Source organism: Hyperoodon ampullatus (genome assembly GCF_949752795.1).
Source record: "Hyperoodon ampullatus genome assembly, chromosome: 15".
NCBI classification, from domain to species: domain Eukaryota; kingdom Metazoa; phylum Chordata; class Mammalia; order Artiodactyla; family Ziphiidae; genus Hyperoodon; species Hyperoodon ampullatus.
This window is the reverse complement of record NC_136928.1, coordinates 37,117,090-37,124,851: the sequence shown is the minus strand read 5'-3', so window position 1 is coordinate 37,124,851 and position 7,762 is coordinate 37,117,090.

Below are 7,762 nucleotides of genomic sequence, written 5' to 3'. Positions count from 1 at the left end.
GTTGTTCATAATAGTAAAAGATTGAAAACAATGCAGATATTTATACATATGGAATTGGTTAGCATAATGATATTCGTGTATTGGGATATTACAGTCTTTTGAAAGAATGAGATAGAAAGATGTCCAAGATATATTAAGCAGAAAAAGCAAGTTATAAAACAGTATGGTTCCATTTGTAAGTCAAATAATGTCAATAAAGAAAAGAAAATCATTGCCTTGGCATATGCAAATAGATAGCTATCACTTTACTTCTTAAAATTATTACTAAAATTCATAGGTTTAATTGTTTTAGTTTCTGTATCATTGGCATGATCTTTTCTTATTTAAGTACAAGGTTATCTTTATTCAGCTTTGGAACTGTTTTCCATGATTGCTCTGTCTGAAATTCTAATTTCTTGTTCTGAAAAAGTGATTAATTAAACTTATAGTATGATGGGTTTTAGAGAGTGAAAAAAATAACTTGTAAATATTTTGTGTAATTTTACATGTTAAGATTCTCAGCATCAACTTATGGAATTTTGTCACACGATGTGACAAAAAAAAAGTTGAACCCTCAAGCCCTCACAAACACGATATTTTAATCACATTCAAGAGAGTAATGATTTTTGCATGTTGGTGAAATAGGCATTTCCATAATTCAGCTTTAGAGAGCTGTTCTCTCTTCATTTTTCAGTCATTAGTTGGGTAGGCCAAAGATAACAGATTTTGCTCATACAAATATATCACAAGGAATTGTGAAATCATGAGACTTAGTTTGTTGTTGTATGTGTGCTAAAGTCTCTTATGCATTAATTTTGAAGCATGGAAAAGTAAAAAGTGGATTTAACAGTGGAGGGCTTCCTTTCCTCCAGCTGACCTCAGCCTCAATACCTCCATCAGAGCAATCCACAGAAAAAGGGATGTTCAGTACACTGGATGTTTCCATAGACATGTGGGGCAGAAAATGTCAGGGTGAATTTTACAAATCAATGAAAAAAGTGCCAAAAATAAAAACAGAGAAATGAAAATTATAAATTTCTTAAGTCTCATTCCAAATCCTAACAGTGTTTTGTAAGCCCTTTAGAGACAGTCCCCTAGAAAACAGATCATGGTTTTACTTGCCTTCTTCTAAGTAGGAAAATTGCTGTCTCACTCTATATTTTGTTGATCCCCAGAGAGATCACAATGGTGAGACCATGGAAGGCATAAGGAGTGCTCATCATCTGGAAAGCAACTTAAAGCATAGGTTTTCATGCAACAGAGCTCGGGCAAATTCACAACGTTATAGACAAAGGAATGGGCTTAGCTAGGAACTTTACGAGCCAAGAGTCTGCAAGAGAGAGCACAGGGGTCGCACAAGGGGCAGGGTTCTCTGTTGGACATGTCATAAATGAGTATTCCAGTGAAGGGGCATTCTCTCTCTTCTTGTGCTCTCTCTTCTTCAAGACCAAAGTTGTAAACATCCTTGTCAGTGGGGTTCACACAGACTACTTGGTATCAGACTGTTTAGATGTCAACTGTCAAGACTTATCTGAGGGGGGCCTTCCTGGTGGCATAGTGGCTAAGAATCCGCCTGCCAACACAGGGGACACGGGTTCGAGCCCTAGTCCAGGAAGATCCCACGTGCCACGGAGCAACTAAGCCCGTGTGCCACAACTACTGAGCCCACGTGCTGCAACCACTGAAGCCCGCGAGCCTAGAGCCCATGCTCCGCAACAAGGGAAGCCACCACAATGAGAAGCCTGTGCGCCGCAACGAAGAGTAGCCCCCACTTGCCGCAACTAGAGAAAATCCGCGCACAGCAACACAGACCCAATGCAGCCAAAATAAATAAATAAATTTATTAAAAAAAAAAAAAGAATTATCTGAGAGAGCCAGCTGCCTGTATCAGGACTCCTTGGGTGTCCATGGGAAGTTGCAACCCCTCCTGATGGGAGGGAGTAAACCACCTGTGCCAAAGAAAGGGGAATTTGGAAGAAATAAGGAGGCTGTTGGTCACAGCTGGTCCATTGTCCAGGCAACCCAGAGTGATCTCCTGGGGTCATCTGCAGACTATTCTATTTCACTCCTGGTACTGGTCTGACATCATCTTTTTACATAAAAAGACACAGAATTTAGGGTTCTGTTTTCATTAAAAATTTTAAATGCCTGTTTCTGCCACAATTGTTTGTTTTTATTTTTATTTTTTTGGCCGCGCGGTGGGATCTTAATTCCCCGACCAGGGATTGAACCCAGGCCCTCGGTGGTGAGAACTCAGAGTCCTAACCACTGGACCGCCAGGGAATTCCCCATAATTGTTTGTAATCCTGAGAACCTTTTGTAGGCCTTTCATTTTATGCCAATTTAAACGAAATTTAAATATTTTAAAAGTTGGCATTTAATTAAGAATTTTAAATATTCAGTGCCCTTCTGGCTTTGCCTCTCAATGGTTCTCCTTGGGGTTTTGTCACTTACTCATTGCCACCTGCTGGAGAAGAGAAGAAGTGCCGTTGAACACTTGCCTTTCCTGTAACAGACCTGTTAACCCTTCTCAGCCGTGGAAATCATACCAAGTCCTCAAAGGAGTCGCCCCTTATTGCCCCAGGAGGAAGTCAGAGGAATGTTTGTGGTATGGACTCGGGAAGGAGAAGGTTCTCTGACCTTTCCATTCCTGTGTCCTGCAACCTGCAGTTGCCCCTTCACCCGAGAGGATGGGAGGGTGTAACTTGATGAGCTGGGATAACAGCAGGTGAATTCACCAACTGGTCCTGAGAGCCAGGAGAAGCGCCAGTGGTGATAATACTGGCTGCTTCCATACCTACGCTTTTGGGATCAGAGCAGCTTTGATACTCTGTGGACAGGTTAGGTTTACTTATTTAGGCTAATGTCAGATGACCTTAGAAATAAAAATTAGAGAAAGCTATTTTCAAGCCTGTTCTTATAGATAGATTAGGCTTAAACAAGAGATTTGAAAACTTCTTCCACACAGACCACTAAAATTTTTCATGGCTCTATGAACACATCTAACTTTTTGTTTCAAGAATATTACTAATGGAAATTATTTTTCCAGTCTGTCCACATCCCCACTGAGCTCCAGTTCAGGTAACCAGGGTGTGTGCCCTCACCCCAGCATGTCTCTCACCCCAATCTGACAGGTCTCTGCCTGTTCTCAGCAACCTCCAATCCACTCCCTCTCTGCAACTAGAACGATCATTATAAAATGCAGACCATTTTATAAACCACTTCCCTGCTTTAGAATCCTTCAGTGGTTTTTGAAGTCCAGACCCTGGGGGCCACTCAGAGGCTGTCCTAGTCTCTTCTTTTAACCCTTTCCTGTCATTCTCAGTTTTTGCCATGTTAACCCACTTCCATTTCCCAAGCAGTATCCTCTGTCTCATTTCTGGGCCTTCATGCACACATACACACCACAGTCTCTTTGTTTGAGCAACTGGCTGACTTTTACTCATTTGTTAGGCCTCAGATACCTTTCACAAGAGGTGTCTGGCCTCCCGAAGGCTGGTGGGGCTCTGCTCCCCCTCCATGTCCTGGCCAGACCCAGGAAAGCACCATCACACTGTCTGTGAGGAACCATGTCCTTATCACCATCCCCTTTACACTGCAGGCTTCCTGAGGGTAGGGACTGAGTCTTGTCTACTTTTGTATTCCCATGCCTAGTACTGTGCCTGGCACATAATAGGTGTTCAAAAAATAAATGTTGCATGAATAAATGAAAGAGTATATTTGAAGCACTTTTAACTCCCAAGAAAAAATATGTACGCTGTCAATTTTACAGAGTAAATCAGAATCAAAATCTTTCTTTAAAACTAAGTTTTCTGATAAAAGAGAAATTCACAACTTACTCTCATTTTACTTAAAAAATAATGATGCAAGAAACAAAAATGTACCATGAATCCATTATAAATAAGATTCATGAGACTCATTCAAATCTTTCTTTCCCAAGACCTGACTTTATCAACAGAATATATATATAAGAATGAGATTTTCCACAAGACCAAAATACTATTATGAAAAATAAGGGTGAATTTACACACTGATTAAATTTGGCCATATTTATATAATCCATAATATTCATTCCCACTAAAGAAGCCATGAAAGTACTTGAATAAACTTTTGAATAACTTTGAATAAAGTTGTAGAACACTTGTTTCTTTTCAAGAGGCAAAAAAGCAGGACAAGTTTAAATTCTGGGCCTCCAAACCAAATTTCAGAAAGGCTTAATAGCATCCAAATGACCTTCTTGTTAGTGATGCCTATTCATCCTTTACCATGCAGGCTCCCGAACACCCCAAAGGCTGTGGGGCTGCAGCTCTGCCTGTGAAACTGACACAACTCCGTGCACTGGCACATGGCAAGGACCCTGAGGTCACAGCCCGGTTTCATGATGTGGAGATACTCTTAAGTGATGAATGGTAAGGATTTTATGTTCTGTCTGCAAATCATGATGGGATCTCATAGTACAAGATATAAAACAATTTGTTCTCAAATATTGCTTTGCCACCTCCACTGCTCATTAACTTAATTTTGTGGGAGTTTCTTGATAGAAGACAAACACTTTTATGAATGAGTCACAAATATTATTACATTAATTCTTTAGAAAATATAATTCTATCATTATATATGAAAATGGTCATTGCTTTTCTTCATTTTCCAGAGATAAATATGTTTTCCAAGGAGGGCAAAGGACAAAAGCAGAAAGAAAAAATGCCTCCTGGTATTCTCCTGGTGGGGACTTCCCTCCAGCTACAAGAATGTTAGTGTAGTAGCTTCATGACGGCCCCAGAGATATCACGTCTAATTCCTGGAACCTGTAAATGTTACCTTACCTGGAAAAAGGGTCTTTGCAGATGTGTTTTTTTCTCAGATTTCTTTTCAGAAGGGGGGGTTATCCTGAATTATCCAGTGGGCCTAAATGCCATCACATACATTTTTTTTAAAAAATTTATATATTTTATTTATTTTTATTTTTGGCTGTGTTGGGTCTCCGTTGCTGCACGCAGGCTTTCTCTAGTTGCAGCGAGTGGGGGCTACCCTTCGTTGTGGTGCACGGGCTTCTCATTGTGGTGGCTTCTCTTGTTGTGGAGCACAGGCTCTAGGTGCACAGGCTTCAGTAGTTGTGGCACGTGGGTTCAGTAGTTGTGGCACACGGGCTTAGTTGCTCTGCGGCATGTGGGATCTTCCTGGACCAGGGCTCAAACCCGTGTCCCCTGCATTGGCAGGCAAATTCTTAACCACTGCACCACCAGGGAAGCCTTTTTTTTTTTTTTTTTTAAACATACTGATTCACAATTTTTTAAGTGTTTATTTATTTATTTATTTTGGCTGCGTTGGGTCTTCGTTGCTGCACGCCGGCTTTCTCTAGTTGCAGCGAACGGGGGCTACCCTTCATTGTGGTGCGCAGGCTTCTCATTGTAGTGGCTTCTCTCGTTGCAGAGCATGGGCTCTAGGTGCACGGGCTTCAGTAGTTGTGGCCTGCGGGCTCAGTAGTCGTGGCTCACTGGCTCTACAGTGCAGGCTCAGTAGTTGTGGCACACAGGCTTAGTTGCTCCGCGGCATGTGGGATCTTCCAGGACCAGGGCTCGAACCTGTGTCCCCTGCATTGGCAGGTGGATTATTAACCACTGCGCCACCAGGGAAGCCCCCATCACATACATTCTTGTAAGAGAGAGGCAGACAGAGATTTGACAGAGACATAGTGGAGGAGATGAAGACGGAGGCAGAGATTGGAGTGATGTTGTCACAGCAAGGAAGGCCAGCAGCCACCAGAAGTTGGAAGAGGCAAGGAATGAATCCTCCCCTAAAGCCACCAGAGTGAGAAGGCCCTGCTGACACCTTGATTTTGACCCAGTGACACTGATTTCATACTTCTGGCCTCCAGAACTGTGAGAGAATAAATTTTTGGTTTTTTAAGCCACCCAGTTTGTAGTAATTTGTTACACAGCCACAGGTAACTGATACAACTAGGGTGACGTTAACATCCATTATAATGAGTTTATGGGGCAAAATGTTTATTTTAGTGGAATTTGATTACAATCGTGAGGGTTCAGTCAATAAATATTTATCAAACACTTACTATGTGTCATGAGCCTATAAGCTCCATTGGGCAAATATTTTTGTTTTGTTCACTACTATATGTTCAGCATCTAGAACAGTGCTTGGCACATAGCAGCTGCTCAGTAAATATTTTGGAATGATATTTGCTTGCCACTCTTCTAGGCCCTAGGATACAGCAGTGAACAACGTAGATGACGTCTCTGCACTTGGGGAGCTTACGTGCTACTGGAGAAGAGACAATAAATACACAATAAATATATTACTTATGCCTAGTAATGATAAATGCTCTATGGGAAAAGCAGAGTGAAGGAGACTGGGAATGTGAGGTGGTGGCTTTTTAGATACAGGAGTTAGAAAAGGCTTCTCTGTGACATTCGAAGAGAGGCCTGAATGAGGTGAGAGCACCGGCCTTAAGGATGCTAATTATAAATCTGATATTTTTTTGAACTCTGGAATTTCTTAGGAGGATTTAGGGTAGAAGCTCATAGGAAACACTGATTCTTCTCTGTGGAGAAATATTAAAGACCACCACTTCAAAAATTGCTGGAATACATCCTGCAGACTCTCTTAAATTTTGTTAATAAAGGACTTAGAATAATGCTACCAGAAGGACTCTAGGAATGTAGTACCACTTTAAATTAAGAAACAAAGCAATAAACAGAAAGGTGCATGATTTGCATTCTCTCCACAACTTTTTATTTGTGAAATGTATTAAACTGAATCAAAACACATAAGACGCAGAAATTTAACTTTCATCCAGAATAAAACTCTGATATATTCTCTGGATAAAATTTGTTAATCCCTAAAAACTTGCTGTAAGATGAACTGTTCGTTACAACATGTTCCCTTAAAACAAAAGCACTGCATTTGACTTCAGGAGAGCTAGGTTTGAGTGCCATTTCTTCTAGTTATTAGTTGTGACTGTGGGGACACAGTATCTATCTGGGATCCACTCCCATCTGCCCCCTTCCCAGTAACGTCCCAATCTTGCTCAGGCATCCACCCTGCCCCATACACCCTAGCACTTTAGGAGAAGCCAGCTCCATCCCCAGTGCCATGGGTAATGCCCTGCCCTTTCCCAGTGGTTTTGTCAGAAATGGGCATTAATCAGTATAAGTTAGGATTTCCATTTTTACTGGCCAAACGTATTCTAACTAATAGCACTAATGTTGGACAAATTACTTAACTGTCCAGCATCCCAGTGCTCTAATCTATAAAACGGGGGTGATTCTGTTTACCCTATCTACCCAACATACTCACTGTAAAAGTGCTTTTTTTTTTTTGCAAAATGGACTATATCCTAAGATGGTATTATGTCAAAAGAAAGAAAATTAAGTTGAGTAGCTTGGGGCATTTCCTATAAACCATCAGATTATAGTTAAATTTGCAAATTATGGAAGATATTTTCTTTCAAAAAACAACTATTTCAAATATATGCATTCAACGAGTATCATAGAATTAGCACCATTGTCAGTTTATCCATTTATTCATTCAGTCTTTCAACCAGTATTTATCGAGCACCCACAATGCACCAGCCACTATAGTAGATGCTGGGGGTCCAGTAATTGGCAAAATGGTCACAGGCCCTGCCCTCAGGGAGCTGCAGCTGCCAGCAACGCTGCTGCAGTGCCCAAACACTTATAGACCCATCTCAGAGGCAATTTCTCAGCAAGGCAAGAACACCAGTCTCATTATTTTACTGCTAGGCTTGTTTTGCGAAACCAATGACACT